This window comes from Giraffa tippelskirchi, chromosome 2, assembly GCF_054371585.1.
Source record: "Giraffa tippelskirchi isolate mGirTip1 chromosome 2, T2T-mGirTip1v1.2.pri, whole genome shotgun sequence".
Classification (NCBI taxonomy): domain Eukaryota; kingdom Metazoa; phylum Chordata; class Mammalia; order Artiodactyla; family Giraffidae; genus Giraffa; species Giraffa tippelskirchi.
In genome coordinates, this window is record NC_137276.1 from 27,108,308 (window position 1) to 27,131,211 (window position 22,904).

Below are 22,904 nucleotides of genomic sequence, written 5' to 3' on the forward strand. Positions count from 1 at the left end.
ACCTTTCAGCATTTAAAAATGGTTTGGAAATGTTTGTCCACAAACAAATGGAAAAGCTTCATGGGCCATCAAAAGTAAGACCAGTTAAGCCAAAACAGCATCATCGCCTACACTCCGGGTACCACCACGGGCCCTCTGCTTCCTAGTGGCGCTGGTCTCTGGTTACGTCAGCTGTTCCTTTGTGACCATTTAGCAACTGCTGCTTTACTTGAGGACAGCAGTTCTCAAAGTGTGGTCTGTGGACCCCTAGGGATACCCAGAACCCTTTTAGGAGAGTCAGAAAGGCCAAATTCTCTTCATTTAGATTACTATAATGTTCCTGGAGTTTTCTACTGTGTTGGTATTTGCACCAATGGTATAAAAGTGCCTCAGCACAAGTCAAGGCAGCGGTAGTAGTAGGTCACTACTAGTGGTCACTGTCTTCTCCAAAACACACACAGTAAAAAGGGGAAAATCTGTTCAAGTATCCTTTAAATTAGGAGTTTGGGATTAAAACATACACATTACTATTGAGAAGTACCATAAAACATTTCTGTTACATCCTGAAGTATGATAGTTGTTTTGAGGAAAAGGACTCATGAAAATTGAGTTGCAAGTTGGATCAATTTTTTCACCAAACATTTTATTTACAAGAATAACTACCAAGTTATGGTTATTTAGACTTGGATATTTGGCAGACATTTTCTTGAAAATGAACACGATGAGCCTACTACATTCAGGAAAACAACAGAAGCGTTCACTGTCAAAGGTAACATCTGAGCTTTCAAGGGAAAATTAGGACTTTGGGAAACTTGTATCCACCACTGTGAAACTTGAGAGCTTCTCAGCGAAGACTTACCTGATGAGACAGGTGGCACTATTAACAAATGTGATTTGTAAAGTACTGAACAATTAAATGTGTCAACAGTTCAAAGATCTGCCTAACTCTGTGGACCAGTATTCTCCAAATGACCGTGGCCATGATGTTACCAAATCATGCATGGGTAAACGATTTATTCAGAATGCAATGCATAACAGTGGATTTTTAAAAACTTTTTATTTTGCAGTAATTTTAGATTTACAGAAAAGTGGCAAAGATAGGGTTCTTGTATACCCCTTACTCAATTTCCCCCTCCCACTATTCACTTTACTTTACCATGACATATTCATCAAAACTAGAAGTCGACACTGATATGGTAACAGTACCGTAAGTACGTTCCAGATTTTATTTGGATTTCACCAGTTTTTCCATTAATGTCCTCTTTCTGTTCAAGTATCCAGTCTTGAGGACCACACTGCTCTTAGCTGTCGTGTCTTCCCAGATTCCTCTGGTCTGTGACAGTTTCCCAGTCTGCCCTTGTTTTTCATGAGCTTGACAATCAAGTAGTTCTGGTCAGGTACTCTGTAGAATATCCTTTGATTTGGACATATTTTTCCGATGTCTTTCTCACAATTAGACTGGGGTCATGAGTTTTTTCATTACATGACATCAGGGCTCACATCATCACAGGCGAAGTTCACGGTCACTATGTGGCCAAGGTAGTGTTTCCCAGGTTTCTCCACTGCAAAAGGTACCAATTTTTCCCTTGTCCTTATTCTAATCTTTGGAAGCAAGTCATCTGGTCTAGCCCACCCCCAGGGAGGGTGAGTGGTAGGAATTAAGCCCTACTTCTTGGAATCAGGGAGTAGCTACACACATTACTCAGAACTCTTTTCTAAGGAAGATTCCAGACCAAAAGATTTTAATAGAACAGGGTACAAGTCCATTGGCATAGTTTCAGATGCTACATTGCAACTAACCTTAAAGAAACTATCACTTGGGGAGTTTTGGGTTATTATCAAAGAAGAACATCCAAATATTCATAAAGATTATTAAAATACCCCTCCCTTTTCAAATACATATCTGTGTGAGGACAGATTTTCTTCACATACCTCAATAAAAACAGTGTACAGCACAGACTGAATGCAGAACAGAATCTAGCTGCCCTCCATTTAGCTTGTTAATAAACAATACACAGAAAGGCAAACACTCCTCTCTTTACTATTCAAGTTTTGGAAAAAGTTATTTTTAATAAAAATGCTACGTTAACATGTAATAGATTCATGGTTGTCCCTTAAAAATAAGTAAACGTTTAAAATTCCTCAGGTTTAATTTCAAATATAGTAAACATCAAAAAGATATCCTATCAGAACACATGTTGTGAAACTAACCACTTCTGGATGCGAACTCTAGTATCACCACTTTAGCCACCATCAGCTGTGTGATCAGGACCAAGGCCTATGTAACTTTCCTGAGCCTCAGTCTCCTCTTCTCTAACCCCAGGCTCGTGATAATTGCTGCCATGCAGGATTATCGTTGGTATCAGAGATAATGTACCTAGCAAAGGCAGTGCCTGGGATCAACTGGGCAATCAATAAATGGTGGCTTATATTAATTTATCAATATTCTTCCTCAATTCTAAGGCACTATCAACTATTACCAGCTTAGAAAGAAAAAGAAACATAAATTACCATATGTAAAATAGATAGCCAGTGGAAATTTGCTGTATGATGCAGAGAACTCAAATCAGGTGCTCTGTGACAACCTAGAGGGGTGGGAAGTGGGAGGGAGGTTAAGAGAGAGGGGACATATGTATATCTATGGCTGATTCATGGTGATGTATGGCAGAAACCAACACAATATTGTAAAGCAATTATCGTACAATTAAAAATTTAAAATTAAAAAAGGATGCATTTCAATTTTAGAAAGTTCTTTTAAAAGTATTAAATTTATCTCACACACCAATAATTTGTTTTCCTAAGCCAAGGCATGAGGGCAGCTGAAATGTATCCTTAAGTTAAGCCAAGGAGACATGATATCTGGAAACTTCATGATCATTTTAACATTATATTATTTTCTTTAATTGGAGCATAATTGTTTTGCAATGTTAATTTCTGCTGCAGGACAACATGAATCAGCTATACATATTCATATATCTTTCCCCTCTTGAGCCTCCCCCTACCCAACATATTATTTTTTTAAATGACAGGGTGAGGTTTTTTTGGAGGGGATGGGAGTGAGGGCGTGTCATTTAAATAAACTTTACTTCAAACTGGGTGAGTTTGCTCAGACACAACCAGCCAAACTAAAAATATCCTGAAGGCCAGTTTTGATGAAGTTCCCAGCACCTACTCAGAGACTGGCTTTGGGTCTGTGGGTTCATCTGCCCTTTCTGCTCTGCCTCAGACCCCTTTGCAGGCAACGCTGTCTGGAGACTGAGAAGTTAAGATTGTTAGACAATTAGACATCCTAACAATCTGCATCCTTAGCGTGCTCACACTCAAAGAATGAAAATATTTTGAGCAAACGAGACTACAAGGGAAACTTATCAGCAACAGATATATAAACACCGCATCAGGTCAAGCCAATTCTAGTCTAGTCAGTTTGGTTAGGTCAGTTTCTCCCATCTGCTTTCCCAAGGACTCAAACATAAGCAGTTAAAAATTCTTGGTGAACGCTGTCTGTCGAAAGTTAAATTCTTTTGCTATTCCCAGCTTGTGATCATTTAAAAGGAATTTTCCAAAGCAAGGTCTAATATTAGACTCAAAATGAAGTTTCCATTCCACTGAGGCGCTATTCTCACCAAAGTAACTACCGCATAATCAGATTGTCTTGGAGCAATTCGTTTAAATGCAGATGGACATACTTGAAATACCAGCTCGATAGCACCAACAGATCTGACTGGAAAAGGCCTTACTCTAGAAATTATTCACGTAAGCTAGGCTTCTTAGATGGAAAATTAAGTTTTCTTCCTAGCTCAGTGTTCCCTTTCACACCCCCACCTCCGATGTTGAAACTTCTTTATCTGCCCCAGAGTCACATATTTTTAGCTTTGGAATTCCTGGTGAGAAGTCTTGTTTTCTAACCTTCTTCCCAGTAAGCAGTACCAAAAAAAAAAAAGATATCCCTCTTCTCTAATCATGCTTTTGGAGGACAGCAATATAAGGTACCCCCCTACTTAACCATTCACCGCAGGGAATTCAGCCTTTGGCCTCATCAGTGGAACCATCAAAGGGAAAATATAAACTTATCAAAACAGAAATTTAAAAAACTGAGCTCAAATAGCATCATTCTTAACCTGAGCGTTGGAGGGATTAAGCCAGGATTGAAAGCAGCAAAGTAATTTTGGGGAAACTAATAAAAGATATTTATAAACCAAAAACTGGAAAAGATTATGAATTGATGGATTCTTAACTTCCAAAGAGAAGAATAAAAACACCGCAATCAGCACAATATGCGATTACAGGCATGAAATAGCACTAAAGCTTTTTAATATAGCTAGACTATATAAACTTGATTAATTAGATATAGAATAAAGCAGACATTGCTGGCACAACTAGGGCTTGGAGACAGCCCTTTGTGGCTAGCTATAAGGGGTCTTGGAGTATTCATGTCATTTCAAACTGTCCTCAAACTTATACCTACAGCCTCTCTCCATCTAGTCTGGTCCTAGATGACTAATGGAATACTTAAGTCAGACCTAAGAGAATCTATGCAGGCCTCTCTTCAGAGTATAGGGCTCCATAAACACATTTCCATTCAAATTCAGAATTGTAAGTTTACTATGAAATAATCACCTAGATTTTAACTGCTGTGTGTTCAAAACAGGGTACTTGCAGAGATGAAATTATAATAACACGTCTTCGCTGTGAGGTAGGCTAAGTAAAATCATCTATATGCAATAAAACTAGGATCAAATTTCTGCCTCCGCCTGCTTCCAGTGCTCCCCAAATCAAAGCACTGCATCATCTCTCTAGAGAATCAGCTCAGAATTGTTGCAGGTTGCCCTGCTCGCATCTTTTAACCTTACCACGATGCTAGGTTCAGATTCTGAACGACAGATACCATTTGTATTTTGATAGGGATAATTAACTAGGTAATGATTAGGCTGACAAAGGGTACCTTAACTGCCTGATGAAAATATGGACTCATTTGCTCTCATACAAGTTTGATGTCAATCAAGTGAAATGGAACAGCAGGCAGAGTAACTGAAACACCTAAGGAAGAAAGCCAAGTGAGCAGATGAAGTAGAATGGAATCAGGAAAAACTTGACACAGCTGAGCTAATAACAAGCGACAAGCAGTAGTCCAAACGACTCAACAATGTGAGTGCAAAGCAGAGTCCTAAAATGCCACTTGAACAGCAGGAAGAAAACAAACAGAAGATTCAACAACGAGAAACTAAAGCCAAACATTTTACGTCTGCCGAGGCTGCTGTGTCCCACAACTGTAGGAGTGTAAGACCTAACAGTTCCCACGCAAGACCTAACGGTTCCCGTCAGTGTCATGCAGGAGTGCTAAGTTGCTTCAGTCATGTCCAACTCTGCGATCCCATGGACTGTAGCCCACCAGGCTCCTCTGTCCATGGGATTCTCCCCGCAAGAATACTGGAGTGGGTTGCCACACCCTCCTCCATGGGATCTTCCTCACCTAGGGAACAAACCCCCATCTCCTGTGTCTCTTACATCACAGGTGGATTCTTTACCACTGAGCCAGCAGGGAAGCCCATTCAGTGTTGTAGCCCCTCACTGAACAAGCGTATTAGGGCAAGGGAGGCCTTTGATATGCCTCTGTTTTTAAACATTTCCCAGTTTATCTAACATAAGAATTATAATTCAACAAGTAGGAATCAATAAAGTTCCTAAGAATGGAACTAGTGATAAAATAAAGAAATGCTCTGTAAGTTAGAATTCAGGTCCCCCATCACTAAATAAGACGAGATGGAGGATAGATTTGAAAGCCATACTTAAGATCTCCCAAGGAAACCAGTTTGCATATAGGCCGTCAAGGAAGTCAATACACTTTAAACAGCATTAGAGTTAGATTTAGTCTGCTGTACAAAAATTGAACACATTGACCAATGATCTCATGTTTTTGAACATAATGTATAATCCATAAGGTACAATGCTATGTAATTGTCAATGAACTATAGTCACAAACTCATTCATTCACTCAGTAAATATGTACTGATGTCTACTATATATGCCAGGCTTATATCTCGGGGCACAAAACAAAGCTCTGGCTTTCAAGGAACATTCTAGCAGGGGAGACAGACAGTCAGGGAAACAGTATAAACACATGTCAGACTGTATAAAATGTGCTGTGCAGAACAAAAAAGCAAAGGCCAAATTATTTTGCTTAGGCTGGCCAGGGAAGGGCCTCCCTAGTAAGGGGACAGTTGAATAATGCTGGAAGGCGTTAAGGAGCCAAATGAAGTAAGGAAGGGGCTGGGGAAGATGTTTCAGGTGGAGGGAACGATGGAGCCCTGGAGAGGAGAGGCCTGGTGTGCTCGAGGGAAAGCAAGCAGTGCGGCTGGAGCAGAGCAAGCAAGAGAGAAAGAAGCAAAGATGAGATGGGGGTTGAGGGGGAGACCGGGGTAGTTGGGGATGGCGGGTAGTGCAGATCACATCTCCATCACCAAGACTTCAGCTTTTACTGAAGTGTATGCACGTACACACACGTGCACAGTTGCTCAGTCCTGTCTGACTCTGCAACCCCACGGACTGTAGCCCACTAGGCTCTTCTGTCAATGGATTTTCCAGGCAAGAATACTGGAGTGGGTTGCCATTTCCTACTCTACAGCATCTTTCCGACCCAGGGATTACGTGTGTAAAATACATAACTAATGAGAACCTACTGTATAACACAGGGAACTTTACTCAGTGCTCTATGGTGACCTAAATGGGAAGGAAATCCGAAAAGTAGTTGGAACCAAAATTGCTGAAAGAAATATCAATAATCTCAGATATGCAGATGACACCACACTTACGGCAGAAAGCGAAGAAGAACTAAAGAGCCTCTTGATGAAAACGAAAGAGGAGAGTGAAAAAGCTGGCCTAAAATTCAACATCCAAAAAACTAAGATCACGGCATCTGGTCCCATCACTTCATGGCAAATAGATGGGGTAACAATGGAAACAGTGACAGACTTTATTTTATTGGGCTCCAAAATCACTGCAGCCATGAAATTAAAATACACTTGCTCCTTGGAAGAAAAGCTATGACCAACCTAGAAGCATATTAAAAAGCAGAGACATTACTTTGCCGACAAAGGTCCATATAGTCAAAGCTATGGTTTTTCCAGTAGTCATGTATGGATGTGAGAGTTGGACCATAAAGAAAGCTGAGCACTGAAGAATTGATGCTTCTGAACTGTGGTGTTGGAGGAGACTCTTGAGAGTCCCTTGGACTACAAGGAGATCCAACCAGTCAGTCCTAAAGGAAATCAGTCCTGAATATTCATTGGAAGGGCTGATGCTAAAGCTGAAGCTCCAATACTTTGGCCACTTGATGCAAAGAACTGACTCATTGGAAAAGACCCTGATGCTGGGAAAGATTGAAGGCAGGAGGAGGAGGAGACAGAAGACAAGATGGTTGGATGACATCACCAACTCAATGGACATGAGTTTGAGCAAGTTCTGGGAGTTAGTGATGGACAGGGAAGCCTGGCATGCTGCAGTCCATGGGGTTGCAAAGAGTTGGACAGGACTGAGCAACTGAACTGAACTGATATGTGTATGTATAGCTGATTCACTTTGCTGTACAGCAGAAACTAACATGCTCTGATCAAAATTTTAAAAAAACAAAAGTTATTTCAGTGATCTCAGTGACAAGGATGGTGGCCTGGACCAGAGGGCAACAATGGAGGGGGTGGGAAGTACTTAGAATCCGGGTGTATATTTTAGATTACAGCCAGCAGGTTTTGCTGATCGACTGAATGTAGGCGGGAGAGGAGGAGACAAGCCAGGGCTGACTCTAGGATTTTGGGACCTGAGCAGTGGCAAAGATAGAGTTGCCATTTATCAAGGAGGACTGTGGAAGGTACTTGCCTAGAAAGAAGAAGAAATCGGTTCAGTGTTAGAGAGGTTAAGTTCAAGATGCCTACTAGACTTCCCAGTAGAAATGCCAAACAGGCAGTTACATACCTAAGTGCAGAATTCAATCGAGTGTGAGCCATGTGGGTTACAGATGAAGAGTGAGAACTCCCAGAGAAGAAAGGCTAGTGAAGCCAGACACGGGGGGAGATCACCAAGAGAGGTGGTGTGTGCAGCCTGAGCCCAGGGCAGGCCAGTGTCTCTAGGGCAGGAAGTGGAGATACAGTCAAAAAGGAGACTGAGAAGGAGGGGCTGGTGGCGTGAGCAGAGAAAAGAGAGACTGGTGTTTGGAAGCCAAATTAAAAAAAAAAAACTACTTCAAGAAGCAGAAAAGTGGCAAACATATCAAATGCGGCCAAAAGATCATGAAAGGTGACTTTGGGAACAAATGATGCTCAAGATAAGAAAGGTCATAGATGAAGAATCCAAGGAACACCATCTCACTGTGTGATCCATGCGATTCCCACAACATCCTTCCTTCTTCTAACAAGGACACACACACTGGCCTGCTTCTGCCAGGGCACCTTCACCTGAGGGCAAAGACCTGTGTCTTTAGACAGAGTCTGGTTTGTCCTTCCTTAGTAACATCTCCCTCGTCTGAGTGCCAACTCTGGAAATAGTGCCATTGGAGCTCCAATCACCCAGCCTTAAAACTCTGAATCACCTTCGCCTCTTTTCTCCCGATCTTTTTTTCTTTCCTTTTGATTGAAGAGTGAATGAATGAATATATACCTACCTACCAAAGAATGCTCGAACTACTGCACAATTGCACTCATCTCACACGCTAGTAAAGTAATGCTCAAAATTCTCCAAGCCAGGCTTCAGCAATACGTGAACCGTGAACTTCCAGATGTTCAAGCTGGTTTTAGAAAAGGCAGAGGAACCAGAGATCAAATTGCCGACATCCACTGGATCATCGAAAAAGCAAGAGAGTTCCAGAAAAACATCTATTTCTGCTTTATTGACTATGCCAAAGCCTTTGACTGTGTGGATCACAATCAACTGTGGAAAATGCTGAAAGAGATGGGAATACCAGACCATCTGACCTGTCTCTTGAGAAACCTGTATGCAGGTCAGGAAGCAACAGTTAGAACTGGACAGGGAACAACAGATGGTTCCAAATAGGAAAAGGAGTACGTCAAGGCTGTATATTGTCACTCTGCTTATTTAACTTACATGCAGAGTACATCATGAGAAACACTGGGCTGGAGGAAGCACAAGCTGGAATCAAGATTGCCGGGAGAAATATCAATAACCTCAGATATGCAGATGACACCACCCTTATGGCAGAAAGTGAAGAAGAACTAAAGAGCCTCTTGATGAAAGTGAAAGAGGAGAGTGAAAAAGTTGGCTTAAAGCTCAACGTTCAGAAAACTAAGATTATGGCATCTGGTCCCATCACTTCATGGCAAATAGATGGGGAAACAGTGGAGACAGCGTCAGACTTCATTTTTGGGGGCTCCAAAATCAGTGCAGATGGTGACTGCAGCCATGAAATTAAAAGACGCTTACTCCTTGGAAGGAAAGTTATGACCAACCTAGACAGCATATTTAAAAGCAGAGACATTACTTTGCCAACAAAGGTCTGTCCAGTCAAGGCTATGGTTTTTCCAGTGGTCATGCATGGATGTGAGAGTTGGACGGTGAAGAAAGTTGAGCACCGAAGAATTGATGCTTTTGAACTGTGGTGTTGGAGAAGACTCTTGAGAGTCCCTTGGACTGCAAGAAGATCCAACCAGTCCATCCTAAAGGCGATCAGTCCTGGGTGTTCATTGGAAGGACTGATGTTGAAGCTGAAACTCCAATACTTTGGCCACCTCATGTGAAGAGTTGACTCATTGGAAAAGACCCTGATGCTGGGAAGAATAGGGGGCAGGAGGAGAAGGGGACGACAGAGGATGAGATGGCTGGATGGCATCACCGACTCGATGGACATGGGTTTGGGTGGACTCCGGGAACTGGTGATGGACAGAGACGCCTGGCGTGCTGTGATTCATGAGGTCGCAAAGAATCGGGACACAATTGAGCAACTGAACTGAACTGAACAATAACATGTAGGGGCACCGAGTGCAGCAGTGTGTGCATGGGACCTTTTGAAGGAGATCGCCATTATCTTCATCTCCACCATAATTTGGCTTCAGGTCAAATAACAGGGAGGGAACAAGCCCTGCCCATCAATAGAAAATTAGATTAAAGATTTACTGAGCATGGCCCCACCCATCAGAACAAGACCCAGTTTCCCTCTCAGTCAGTCTCTCTCATCAGGAAGCTTCTATAAGCCTCTTATCCTTCTCCATCAGAGGGCAGACAGATTAAAAACCAAAATCACAGAAAACTAACCAATCTGATCACATGGACCACAGCCTAGTCTAACTCAAAGAAACTATGAGCAATGCCGTGTAGGGCCACCCAAGAAGGACGGGTCATGGTGGAGAGTTCTGACAAAACGTGGTCCACTGGAGAAAGGAATAGCAAACCACTTCAGCATTCTTGCCTTGAGAACCCCATGAGCAGTATGAAAAGGAAGAAAGATAGGTCACTGAAAGATGAACTCCCCAGGTCGGTAGGTGCCCAATATGCTACTGGAGATCAGTGGAGAAGTAACTCCAGAAAAAATGAAGAGATGGAGCCAAAGCAAAAACAACACCCAGTTATGGATGTGACTGGTGACGGAAGTAAAGTCTGATGCTGTATAGAGCAATATTGCATAGGAACCTGGAATGTTAGGTCCATGAATCAAGGCAAATTGGAAGTGGTCAAATAAGAGATGGCAAGAGTAAACACTGACATTTTAGGAATCAGCGAACTAAAATGGACTGGAATGGGTGAATTTAAGTCTGATGACCATTTTATCTACTACTGTGGGCAAGAATCCCTTAGAAGAAATGGAATAGCCATAATAGTCAACAAGAGTCCAATGCAGTACTTGGGTGCAATCTCAAAAGCAACAGAATGATCTCTGTTTATTTCTAAGGCAAATCATTCAATATCACAGTAATCCAAGTCTATGACCTGATGAGTAATGCTGAAGAAGCTGAAGTTGAACCGTTCTATGAAGACCTACAAGACCTTCTAGAACTAACACCCAAAAAAGATGTCCTTTTCATTATAGGGGACTGGAATGCAAAAGTAGCAAGTTAAGAGATATCTGGAGTAAGGGGCAAATTTGCCCTCGGAGTACAAAATGAAGCAGGGGCAAAGGCTAATCAAGTTTTGCCAAGAGAACGCACTGGTCATAGCAAACACCCTCTTCCAACAACACAACAGAAGACTCTACACGTGGACATCATCAGATGGTCAATACTGAAATTAGATCGATTACATTCTTTGCAGCAAAAGATGGAGAAGATCTATACAGTCAGCCAAAACAAGACCAGGAGCGGACTGTGGCTCAGATCGTGAACTCCTTATTACCAAATTCAGACCGAAATTGAAGAAAGTACGGAAAACCACTAGACCATTCAGGTATGACCTAAATCAAATCCCTTATGATTATACAGTGGAAGTGACAAATAGATTTAAGGGACTAGATCTGATAGACAGAGTGCCTGAAGAACTATGGACGGAGGTTTGTGACATCTTACAGGAGGCAGTGATCAAGACCATCTGCAAGAAATGCAAAAAGGCAAAATGGTTGTCTGAGGATGCCTTACAAACAGCTATGAAAAGAAGAGAAGCGAAAGGCAAAAGAGAAAAGGAAAGATATATACCCATTTGAATGCAGAGTTCCAAAGAATAGCAAGGAGAGATAACAAAGGCTTCCTCAGCTGTCAATGCAAAGAAATAGAGGAAAACAATAGAATAGGAAAGACTAGAGATCTCTTCAAGAAAAGCAGAGATACCAAGGGAACATTTCATGCAAAGATGGGCACAATAAAGGACAGATGGTATGGACCTAAAAGAAGCAGAAGATATTAAGAAGAGGTGGCAAGAATACACAGAAGAACTATACAAAAAAGATCTTCATGACCCAGATAATCACAGTGGTGTGATCACTCACCTAGAGCCAGACATCCTGGAATGTGAAGTCAAGTGGGCCTTAGGAAGCATCACTATGAACAAAGCTAGTGGAGGTGATGGAATTCCAGTTGAGCTATTTCAAATCCTGAAAGATGATGCTATGAAAGTGCTGCACTCGATATGCCAGCAAATTTGGAAAACTCAGCAGTGGCCACAGGACTGGAAAAGGTCCGTTTTCATTCCAATCCCAAAGAAAGGCAATGCCAAAGAATGCTCAAACTACGGTACAATCACACTCATCTCAAACACTAGCAAAGTAACACTCAAAATTCTCCAAGCCAGGCTTCAACAGTACATGAACCACGAACTTCCAGATGTTCAAGCTGGTTTTAGAAAAGGTAGAGGAATCAGAGATCAAATTGCCAACATCCATTGGATCATCGAAAAAGCAAGCGAGTTCCAGAAATCCATCTATTTCTGTTTTATTGACTACGCCAGAGCCTTTGACTGTGTGGATCACAACAAGGAATACCGGACCACCTTATCTGCTTCCTGAGAAAACTGTATGCAGGTCAAGAAGCAACAGTTAGAACTGGACATGGAACAACAGACTGGCTCCAACTAGGGAAAAGAGTATGTCAAGGCTGCGTATTGTCACCCTGCTTATTTAACTTATATGCAGAGTACATCATGAGAAACGCTGTGATGGATGAAGCACAAGCTGGAATTAAGACTGCTGGGAAAAATATCAATAACCTCAGATATGCAGATGACACCACCCTTATGGTAGAAAGTGAAGAAGAACTAAAGAGCCTCTTGATGGAAGTGAAAGAGGAGTGTGAAAAAGTTGGCTTAAAGCTCAACATTCAGAAAACTAAGATCATGGCATCTAGTCCCATCACTTCATGGCAAATAGATGGGGAAACAGTGACAGACTATTTTTTTGGGCTCCAAAATCACTGCAGATGGTGACTGCAGCCGTAAAATTAAAAGATGCTTGCTCCTTGAAAGAAAAGTTATGATCAACCTAGACAGCATATTAAAAAGCGGAGACATTACTTTGCCAACAAAGTTTAGTCTAGTCAAAGCTACATAAATACAGTAGTCATGTATGGATGTGAGAGTTGGAGTATAAAGAAAGTTGAGCACTGAAGAATTGATGTTTTTGAACTGTGGTGTTGGAGAAGACTCTTGAGAGTCCCTTGGACTGCAAGGAGATCCAACCAGTCCATCCTAAAGGAAATCAGTCCTGAATATTCATTGGAAGGACTGATGCTGAAGCTGAAACTCCAATCCTCTGGCCACCTGATGAGAAGAACTGACTCATTTGAAAAGACCCTGATGCTGGGAAAGACTGAAGGTGGGAGGAGGGGACTACAGAGGATGAGATGGTTGGATGGCATCACCAACTCAATGGACATGAGTTTGAGTACACTCCAGGAGTTGGTGCTGGACAGGGAGGCCTGGTGTGCTGCAGTCCATGGGGTCAAAAAGCGTCAGACACGACTGAGGGACTGAACTGAACTGAACAAAAACATGTATAAGATGCACAGTTCAATGAATAGTTACAGAACTACCACCCAAGGGACTAAAGGGGTCAGGGCATAACAGTGGACCTCAGGGGTGTATGAGGCAGGAGGCGGGAGCAGGCATGGGGAACAGGAGGTGATAGGAAAAGTCGCTAAGGAAGGTGAGCAGACTTAGGCAGGTTCCAACGGGGAACACAGGCCTACTTGTGGCCTCTTCACTAGGACCTCCTTCCCACAACCCCTTCTCTTTGTTAATTGCAGGTCTCCCCAGAATAGATGACCTGGTGGTCCAGGAACATATTATTTCCTGGTGACTGAGTGCCAATACAATCTCAGAACAAGGGAAGCAATGCTCCTACTACAGTTAGCCTATGCGGAATACTGTGTTCAGGTCTGGGTCCCTTATTTTATGAGGCAAACTGAGGAGAGAACTACCAAGATCTTGTAAGATGTATAAACTAGGGCACATGAGGAGGAAATGGAGGCTAGAGATGTTGAGCCAGAAGAGAAACCTGGGCCGGGGTGAGCGAGACAGAGGCTTTCAAATCTCTGAAATGGAAAGCAAGCGTTTGATTCTGTGCCTCCTCGCCTGACCACCTCCTCAACCAACTCATACCTCACTCACCACAAGGCTGTCTCCCCTCATGAGATCATCAACAACGCCTGGACGACAGGGACCTCTGTGTTATGCATCTTTGTATCATTCTTCATCCGCAGGCCTCACCAAGTCTAGCACAATACCTAACACCCCCACAGACACAAAGGTAATACATACTAAACCACAAAATAACCCTATCATTCTACAACTCAAAAGTGTTCATTTCCTTTCAATGACTGAATTTAAAAGAAAATGTCTTCGAATAGGCATCCTTGAATATGTCATCAAGAATCTGGTCCCTTACTGCCCTGTCTTTCCATCTTTTGGTCTCCAACATACTCCTCTTAGGGCTTCCCTGGTGGCTCAGGTGGTAAAGAATCTATCTACCTGCAGTGTGGGAGACCTGGATTCGATCCCTAGGTTGGGAAGATCCCCTGGAGGAGGGCACAGCAACCCACTCTAGTATTCTTGACTGGAGAATCCCATGGACAGAGGAGCCTGGTGGGCTACAGTCCACGGGGTTGCAGAGTCGGACACGACTGAGCGACTAAGTACACATACTCCTCTTATGTTCTTCTTGTCCAGCCAATCAAATGACTTGATTTTCTCCAACCATAACCTCCATGGTTTTACTCATCCCCACAGAACAAGTAGGAAGGAACCTCTCCTCAGGGGAAGGGACCAAAGATCACAGTGGCCCAACCCCTGCACACACAACCCGGGGACTGCCCCCACCTCAGCAATACTGTGTCATATCACAACCACACCTAACTTCTGCCAAAGCCACACCTGGGCTCTGGGAATGCTGGTGTCTCTACACCCAGAGTACATTTTTTTTTAACTTTTTTTTTTTTTTAACTTTTTATTTTATATTGGAGTATAGCCAATTAATAACGCTATGGTAGTTTCAGGTACACAGCAAAGCGACTCAGCCAAACATATTCATGGATCCATTCTCCCCCAAATTCCCCTCCCATCCAGGCTGCCACACTCATATTACTCTTAACAGAACATACATCCTTATCCCACCCCCTCCCTCTTAACAAGTGCAAAATCAAAAGAAAAATAAACCGTGAATTACAAGCTATATTACACAAAACAGCTAATTTCTCACAGATTTTCATAATGAATACATGGATGAATTCTTACACATGCCTTGCAGATCTTCTACTGACTTATACAGTGACAGATCTATTATTATAACATGAGTAAAATGGTAAGATTTGCTTAAGGAGAAAGAAGCAACACAATTTCACTTAGGGAGCTACTACCTTGCTATTTCTGTCCTGTTTAAAGATCAAATGAAGAAAAAAAACCCAAAAACTTCATTTCTTTTTAAAGTCTTACTTTACCTTACCATCCCCACCAGAGCTAAGTGCATTTTTTCCAACTGAATTTTCCCACCGTAAAAAACACCAGAAAAAATGTGACACAGATCTTAAAATAGCCCTATATAAATAATACAGGAGTATATATATAGAAGCACTTGCTGTATATAGAAATCACTGGTTTTAAGTGATGATAACTGTTGCTATTCCAGGAGACAAAAGCCCCCTTTCACCAAAAGTTCAACTACTTTAAAAAATTCCAATATCCACCCAGTTCAGTGGCAGGCTGAGCTCTCCCTAGCAGGACAGCTTCTCCACTGCAGGTGTGTTGGGGTCCGTCCACCCCCAACAACCTCACTCCCAGTTAGGTCATGTCTGCCAGGAGGTGACTGGGGTGAAATATGGCATGGTTTCCTAAACACTTTAATTTATGGGGGTGAGGGCAGGAGTTGATTTGATGCAGACAGTATTTCTTAATCGGGCCGTTTCTTGGGTAGAACCCTAAATTTATCTACTAACTGAGATTATAACAGCTTTCAGGGAACAGATCCTGCTGTTCATAGGCCAAACTCTGAAAGACAGGCAATCACTTGCTGAGGTGCTCAGCCTCTAAGGGACTTTAAAAAAAGAAAAAAAAGGCAAAGCCTACACCTTCACTAAAGGTGACCACAGAGTCCTGGGCAGAGCGCACAGCGCCCCCAGGAGTCAGAGCACTTAGGCCTGTTACCAGGGCCCAGGCCCAATGCTAAGGGCTTTCTTGGTGGTTCAGTGGTAAAGAATCGGCCTGCCAACGCAGGAGACATGAGTTCCATCCCTGGGTTGGGAAGATCCCCTGAAGAAGGAAATAGCAGCCCACTCTGGTATTCCTGCCTAAGAAATCCCATGGACAAAACAGCCTGCTGGGCTACCTGAGTCAGACACATAAGTCATGTCCTATGTAAGTCGTGAGTTGTGAATCTCACAAAAGTCATGAATTGGACACGACTTAGCGACTGAAGAACAACAACCACTCCAGTGCTAGTTCCTGGAGGTTACCTGATTGTCCGAGCCTTCTTTCTATTTGCTATAAATACCTGCTTCTTAACATTTAAACTGAGTTTGGTCCCACCTTCCCATTCTTAACTGTAGTCTCCTATTCTATATCCCTAAAATAGAAATACCTGAAAGACATTTCAAGTAGAAAATATCTTTTAAGACAATCCATGAATTACATTTGTAGATATCTTTATAATGTTACTATTGAATTATTTTTGACTGATGGAATTTCACTTCTCCACAAAAATCTGATATGGTCAGATCAGAAATATACACTGAGAAAATCCAATCCACATGATTCTCAGATTTTGACAGCTGTATCAGTTGAGATTTGGGGAAGGTGTGGCTGCCATCAAGAACATCAATATCTACATCTAGAAAAGTTTCTGAAATACATGAAAAGTATTGATAGCTGCCTGGCAGAGAGGCACACAAATATTCACTAAACGAGTGAATCCATAAATTTACCTAAATCCTTCAAACATAGTTTTATTTTCAAGCTATATAACTTTCTGGGCTAAAATGGTATTTGTCCCACAACTACCTACCTCCTGCACATTTCCAGTGGTTTCCTCTTGATTTACACTTTAAGTTTGTTATTGTTCGGTCGCCAAGTCATGTCCAACTCCTTCTCAACCCCATGGGCTGTAGCCCACCAGGCTCCTCTGTCCATGGGGTTTTTCAGGCAATAATACTGGAGTGGATTGCCATTTCTTTCTCCAGGGGATCTTCCCAACCCAGGGATCAAACCCACTTCTGCACTGGCAGGCGGATTCTTTACCACTGAGCCATATGTAGTTTATTCAAGCAGAGGACTAAGATATATAGATGTCTACCTCCTGAAGAAACATGACTATTTAAAAAAAAAAAAGGATTAGAAAATAATTAATCATATTATAAAAGGATTGCTTTATGAAATGGATTTTTAAAATAAATTTAGTTTTGGCTGCGCCAAGTCTTGGTTGTGGCACGTAGGAACCAGCTCTCCTGACTAGGGATCAAACTCGGGTTCCCTGTGTTAGGGATGTGGGGTCTTAGCCACTAGACCACATGGGAAGTCCCTAGAATGGATGATTTTTTAATTAGAATTTTACTTTGAAATAACTGTGCATTCTTATACAGCTGTGAAAGATCTCGTGTGTTTTCACCTAGGACACCACATACACTCTTGCCCATCAGTTTCTGCCACCAAGGATATCTTGTGAAACCAAACTGTGTGGCGGCACAACATTACAACCAGGATATTGACCCTGATACACATACAGAACATTCCATCAGCACCAGGACCCCCTCCTGTTGTTCTTTCACAGCCTCATTCACTGCTCGTCCCACTCCTCAGAACAGATCATTTTAATAGCTTCTCTGATAAAGTAAGTGCTTGGTTTTCCACTGGCAGTTGGCTCTTGAGCTTTAGCTTTTAAGTTTAAACAAATATTTAAAAACTCACAAAATGGCAATCAGTAGGGAAACATTTTTCAGTCAACAAAACCCTGTTTTGTGTGCAACTTTTGAAAACTCAAGAGTGGGGTTTGGTGCTGACAAGATTAACTAACCAGGCTCCGCTGGTGGACGTACTTGGCAGGCAGTGCTACAACTGTGGGTGCTCCGAGAGGCCTGCCCATAGAGAGCAGTGGACACCAGCCCTGATTTCATGAATGCTGCAGAAGCATCGCTGTGACAGTTATTTCTCAGGCAGCTCCTCTGGCTTCTCTGAATGGGATGTATTTTTGATGTGTCCATTTGGCTAGGTAACTGCCCTCAACAATTCACTTAAACATGAATCCAGGCACTGATGTGAAGAGATTTTGCAGATGCAGTCAAAGTCTTCTAGTGGGTCGACTTTAAGGGTTGCTATCCTCGGTGGGACTGACTCAATGTGCTGACAGCCTTAAAAGCAGGGCGAAGGCTTTCCAAGGGAGAGATGACTTTCTACCTGCTGAAAGCAGCTGCAGACCATGCCCGTGGGGATTCCGCCTGCTGGGATCCTCCCTTCCTGACAGCCTGCCCTACCAACTCTAGGCTTTCTTAGACAGCCTCCACAATTCCATAAGCCTGCTCCTTATAAGAAATTCCTTAATGAATGTGTGTGTCTGTCTTCTACTGGTTCTGCCTGTTGAACCATGATCGACCTACTCAGGACCCACATCACAAAGGGCTTCAGAAAGCAGATACCAAAAGAAAACTAGGATTATGGACTAAATTGTATTTCCCAAACCCAAGACAATGGATGACTGATTATCTAGGAAGATAATATGTACTTATATATGTACTAAACGCCAGAGAGACTTGCTGAATGAACTTCCTGGTAGAATAGCAAGTGAAGTAACCATTAGGAACAAAATATTAACCTAAACTGAAGTTGTATTCAAAAGACAAGAAACCAAATCATTATGAAACCAATACTGTAATGCAATTATCCTTCAATTAAAAACACATACATTAAAAAAAAAAAAAGTCAAATCATTTGCTTCAAACCATCTGTGTGGACTGCCCTATTAAGGAAAGCCCTGTGGTTCTCCCACCTAACTTAGGGTTCCAGGCCACAAATAATGGATGGCCTTGCATTCCCACACCACCACCAGCTGTTCACTCTCTTTTGCTTGTTCTTCAGTCTTGCTGCCAGATACATTAGCCAGAAACCCAAAGTGGGGCAATTAATATAAGATTTTGGTCACTATGCGACTTGCTTAAAGGCTCGTCCAAATGATTTGTGAGAAAAATCTTATGAACCAACAGAACAGAAACTGAAGAGTTTTTTTCCATTATTCTCCTCTCCCAGAGTATTTAAAGACTTGGACTTTCCCATCTTTAGGGGAAATATTTTCTTATAAATAGTGAGGCATGCCGGGCATCTCCACTTCATCTTTTTTGGTGGTCGGTACCACTCACTGCACACTCACTGGAATGTTTTCATAGTAAGTGATCAGCAATGGAAAACGTGGCTAAGACAAAGGATGGCTTTCAGGATGAGATGATGGGAACCTTCCCATCTTTCCCAAGAGATAAGCAGTTCTTCTATAGAACCAAGGGGCTTATTTTAGAACCAATGAGTCTATTTCTGTCTTTTCCTTCAGACTTGTAGCTTTCCTAAGGATGATAAATGAGGAATGACTGTGTTAGTGAGTTAACAGCTCAAAAGATGAGTAATTGCCCAACATATCCAATAATAGGAAATTCAAAAACCAGAAATATATTTCCGTTGCTAAGGTAAGCCCAACTATCTGTGCTTTAATTCTTCTGTTCCTTCCTTGTGTCTTAGTCTTTGGATTAGAAACATTCAGAACTTTGTGTTGCAGTGCAAAACTCTCAATATTGACTAAACTAATTGCTTGGATGATTTTTACAACATAAGGAGGCAAGATCAGTAGTTATACAAAACAGACATAAAAACATGGTTCTTTTGTGATAAGAGTGAATAAAAATTACCTAAGTCCAGATGATGTGCTAAAAAATACTACAGACCACACTACCTCATACATTTGCCTTAGGAGCAGGCATTTTAAGGAGAGAGGTGAGGTCATCACTTCTTTTAAAACCTGCTTAAAGGGAAAACTAAAGGCTGGTTTTGTTCAGAAAAACCTTATCCCCTTTTCTTATTCAAGTCTCCTCTTTTCAGAAGTCCTTTCTGATGACCTTGAATTGTAATGAGGAAATGGAATTGCTATTATAAATTTGCTAATTATGTATTATCATATCATTAATAATCACATGATATGAAGGAAAAGGGCTAGCAAAACTGCCAAAAAATCACTGAGTCCCGAAGTTGTAGGGAAAAATGAAAAGTCGAGTTCAAATTCTCATCCAGTGCCATTAAGCTCATCTGCAAATTTTGTGCAAACAATAAACTTAAAAAAATACAAAAGGGGGCAAAATACTGAGTATTTTTCTTGCTGATCTGAGACAATAGAAGTCTTAACTTTTTTATTTTTCTGTTTTCTTTACCCAGAAACCTCAAGCACTTCATCATCATCACAGAAAAGAGATAAAACCAAACGACTTTAAAAACCAAACTTTTCTTTCTAAAATTCTTTCACAATTTCTCTCACTCTTTCCATTATCTATCTCCCCCCCCAGTATCTCTTAAAAATATGTCAGAGATAAAAGAAGTTTTTGTATTTCTATAAGGAAAAATATCCAACAATAGAGAGCCCTGATTAAATAAATTCTCATGAATCCATATAGTGGACTACTATGCAGCCATTAAACAAGTTTAAAGTAGGTCTACCTAACTGTTAATGAAAACCCAAAATAAAGGAAAATAGAAACAGGAAAAAACAGGAATATTTTACGTAGTATGATCTTATTTGTATAAATTGTATATGTATAGGAAAATTCTGGCAAGGAATAGTTGGTTAGCAGATACTTGGTCTTATCCAAGATGTCTATGAGATTCCCTTGAAATTCGATCTTATCCAAAATCACGTGTCATGGACCAAAAATGCTCAGGACATTTTGGATAGGACCAAATGTCCTGCAAGGGAACTAGTTCACAGTAGCATGTTGACTGAAATTTTTAATAGCCATGACAAGATTGTGTTCTACAAGTAGAAATTCTGATAAAGTCTATTTTGTGTGATTGTCATAAAAAAGTAAAACAGGATGGAGATTTATAATGACGTGCCCTGTATTAGCATATGTAATTCTAACAACAGAGAATGTTTGACCATGAATGAATGAGAACAGAATCCTCTGTCAACATTAGATGGCTCTTAAGCGTCACTTCTGGAGAAGGAAATGGCAACCCACTCCAGTATTCTTGCCTGGAGAATCCTAGGGATGGCGGAGCCTGGTGGGCTGCCATCTATAGGGTGGCACAGAGTCGGACACGACTGAAGCGACTTAGCAGCAGCAGCAGCAGCAAGCGTCACTTCAAAATCCTCTTGGCCCACTGCCTACCGCTTCCATCCCTTCCACTGCCACAATGACCAGTTCCACACAGGCTCAGACTGGTTTTACACCCATGTAACCAGTGCAAGCAGTTTTCAGTTGCGAGGTCGTGTTGGACTCTTTTGTGACCCCATGGATTGTAGCCTGCCAAGGCTCCTCTGTCCATGGGATTTCCCAGGCAAGAATACTGGAGTGGATTGCCATTTCCTTCTCCAGGGAATCTTTCTGACCCAGGGATGGAACCTGTGGCCTCTGCATTGGCAGGGGGATTCTTTACCACTAAGCCACCGGGGAAGCCCAGTACAAGCAGACATCACCTCATATACAGCTCACAGCATAGCTCATTGCGTCTCTCACTTCCGCTTTGGAACTTCTCCTGAACAGAGAAGGAATTAATGCCCATGGGAGAATACATTCCCCACTCTGTACTCAAGCACAGTTCTGAGAGCATCTTCCAACGCTCCTTTAAGTCCCAGGTAGGACAGAACACCTGTTACCTGTAGTCAAAAGCCAACATACTATCACATCCTTGATTTTCTTTCCTTTCTTCCCATTTCACTTCCCTTGTTCTGAACTCCTGCACCCTGGGATCCCATTCCAAATACACCTCCCAGCATGCAAGCCTTTGTATCAGGCAGATGTTCAGGCTATAACTCCATCAGAAGTTTTTCTACTAATCAGTTTCTGGCTTTGTACATTTCATTCTCTTCTACTTCCATGATTCCAGTGCCAGAGGTGTAAAGATACATTCATATCTCAATACAGTTACAAAGCTGGTTATGCAGCTTTGTATCACAATACCAAGTGAGATGGCACAGTGCAGGAGTACTTCTCAAAGTTATTCCTACATTGGGATGGCCAGCAATAACTACACACTCAAGTGACTGCAAACCGAAATTAAATGCACTCGCAGCTCAACTTCTCCACAGCTAGAGTCCAAAAAACTCCTGCGACATTCCAACATTACCAGAGACAGAAAGCGTGAAAGAGGGTAATTAAAAATGCCAAGAGAGGATTTTAGACCAACTGTAGTAACATCTGGATATTGCAAATTTCACAAAAACACATGACGATGTGAACACATTTGCTAGAGCCCTTCCTGAAGCCTGTGCATATGAGAAGCATATACGTTTAAAGTTACTTAGCTTTATGGTAAATCTACCTTTCACTATGTACTAATCAAGTAAGTGTAACAAAAGTAGACAGAACACAAAGACTGAAAAGGATCAAATCTACATACTACCACCATCCCCAGTCTGATCTTCTCTCCTAAACTTCAGGTACAAAAATATCCCAACTGCCGACTTGGTCCTCTCCACTTGTCCCATGAGCATCTCAAAGCTCAACACGCCCCACACTACCATTTTCTCTACCAAACCTGTTCCTCCACTTCTACTCCTCTTGCTGACTAATGGTACCAGTATGTATCATGTGTGGAGTTGTGGGAGTCACCTTAGATTCCTCCTTTTTCTCTAGTTTCACCCTGCTATGACAAACTGGCCACCACACACTGTGTCAAGTTGTAAACTGAAGACGCCTCCTAAATATCTACTGGATCTTATAGCCATTGGATGTCTCCATATTCTCCATCCCCATCACCAGCTCACTTTTAGTTACAGGCCCTCAATATTTCTGTTCTGAACTGTAACAACCTTCTAACTTCTCTAACTTTAC

At 41.9% G+C, this 22,904-nt stretch overlaps 1 protein-coding gene across 7 annotated transcripts in view; it reads right to left on the bottom strand.

The window, feature by feature from the left end:
- CNNM2 (cyclin and CBS domain divalent metal cation transport mediator 2) overlaps nt 1-22,904 on the bottom strand; it is a 162,999-nt gene that overhangs the window by 23,816 nt on the left and 116,279 nt on the right. The window lies entirely within an intron of this gene.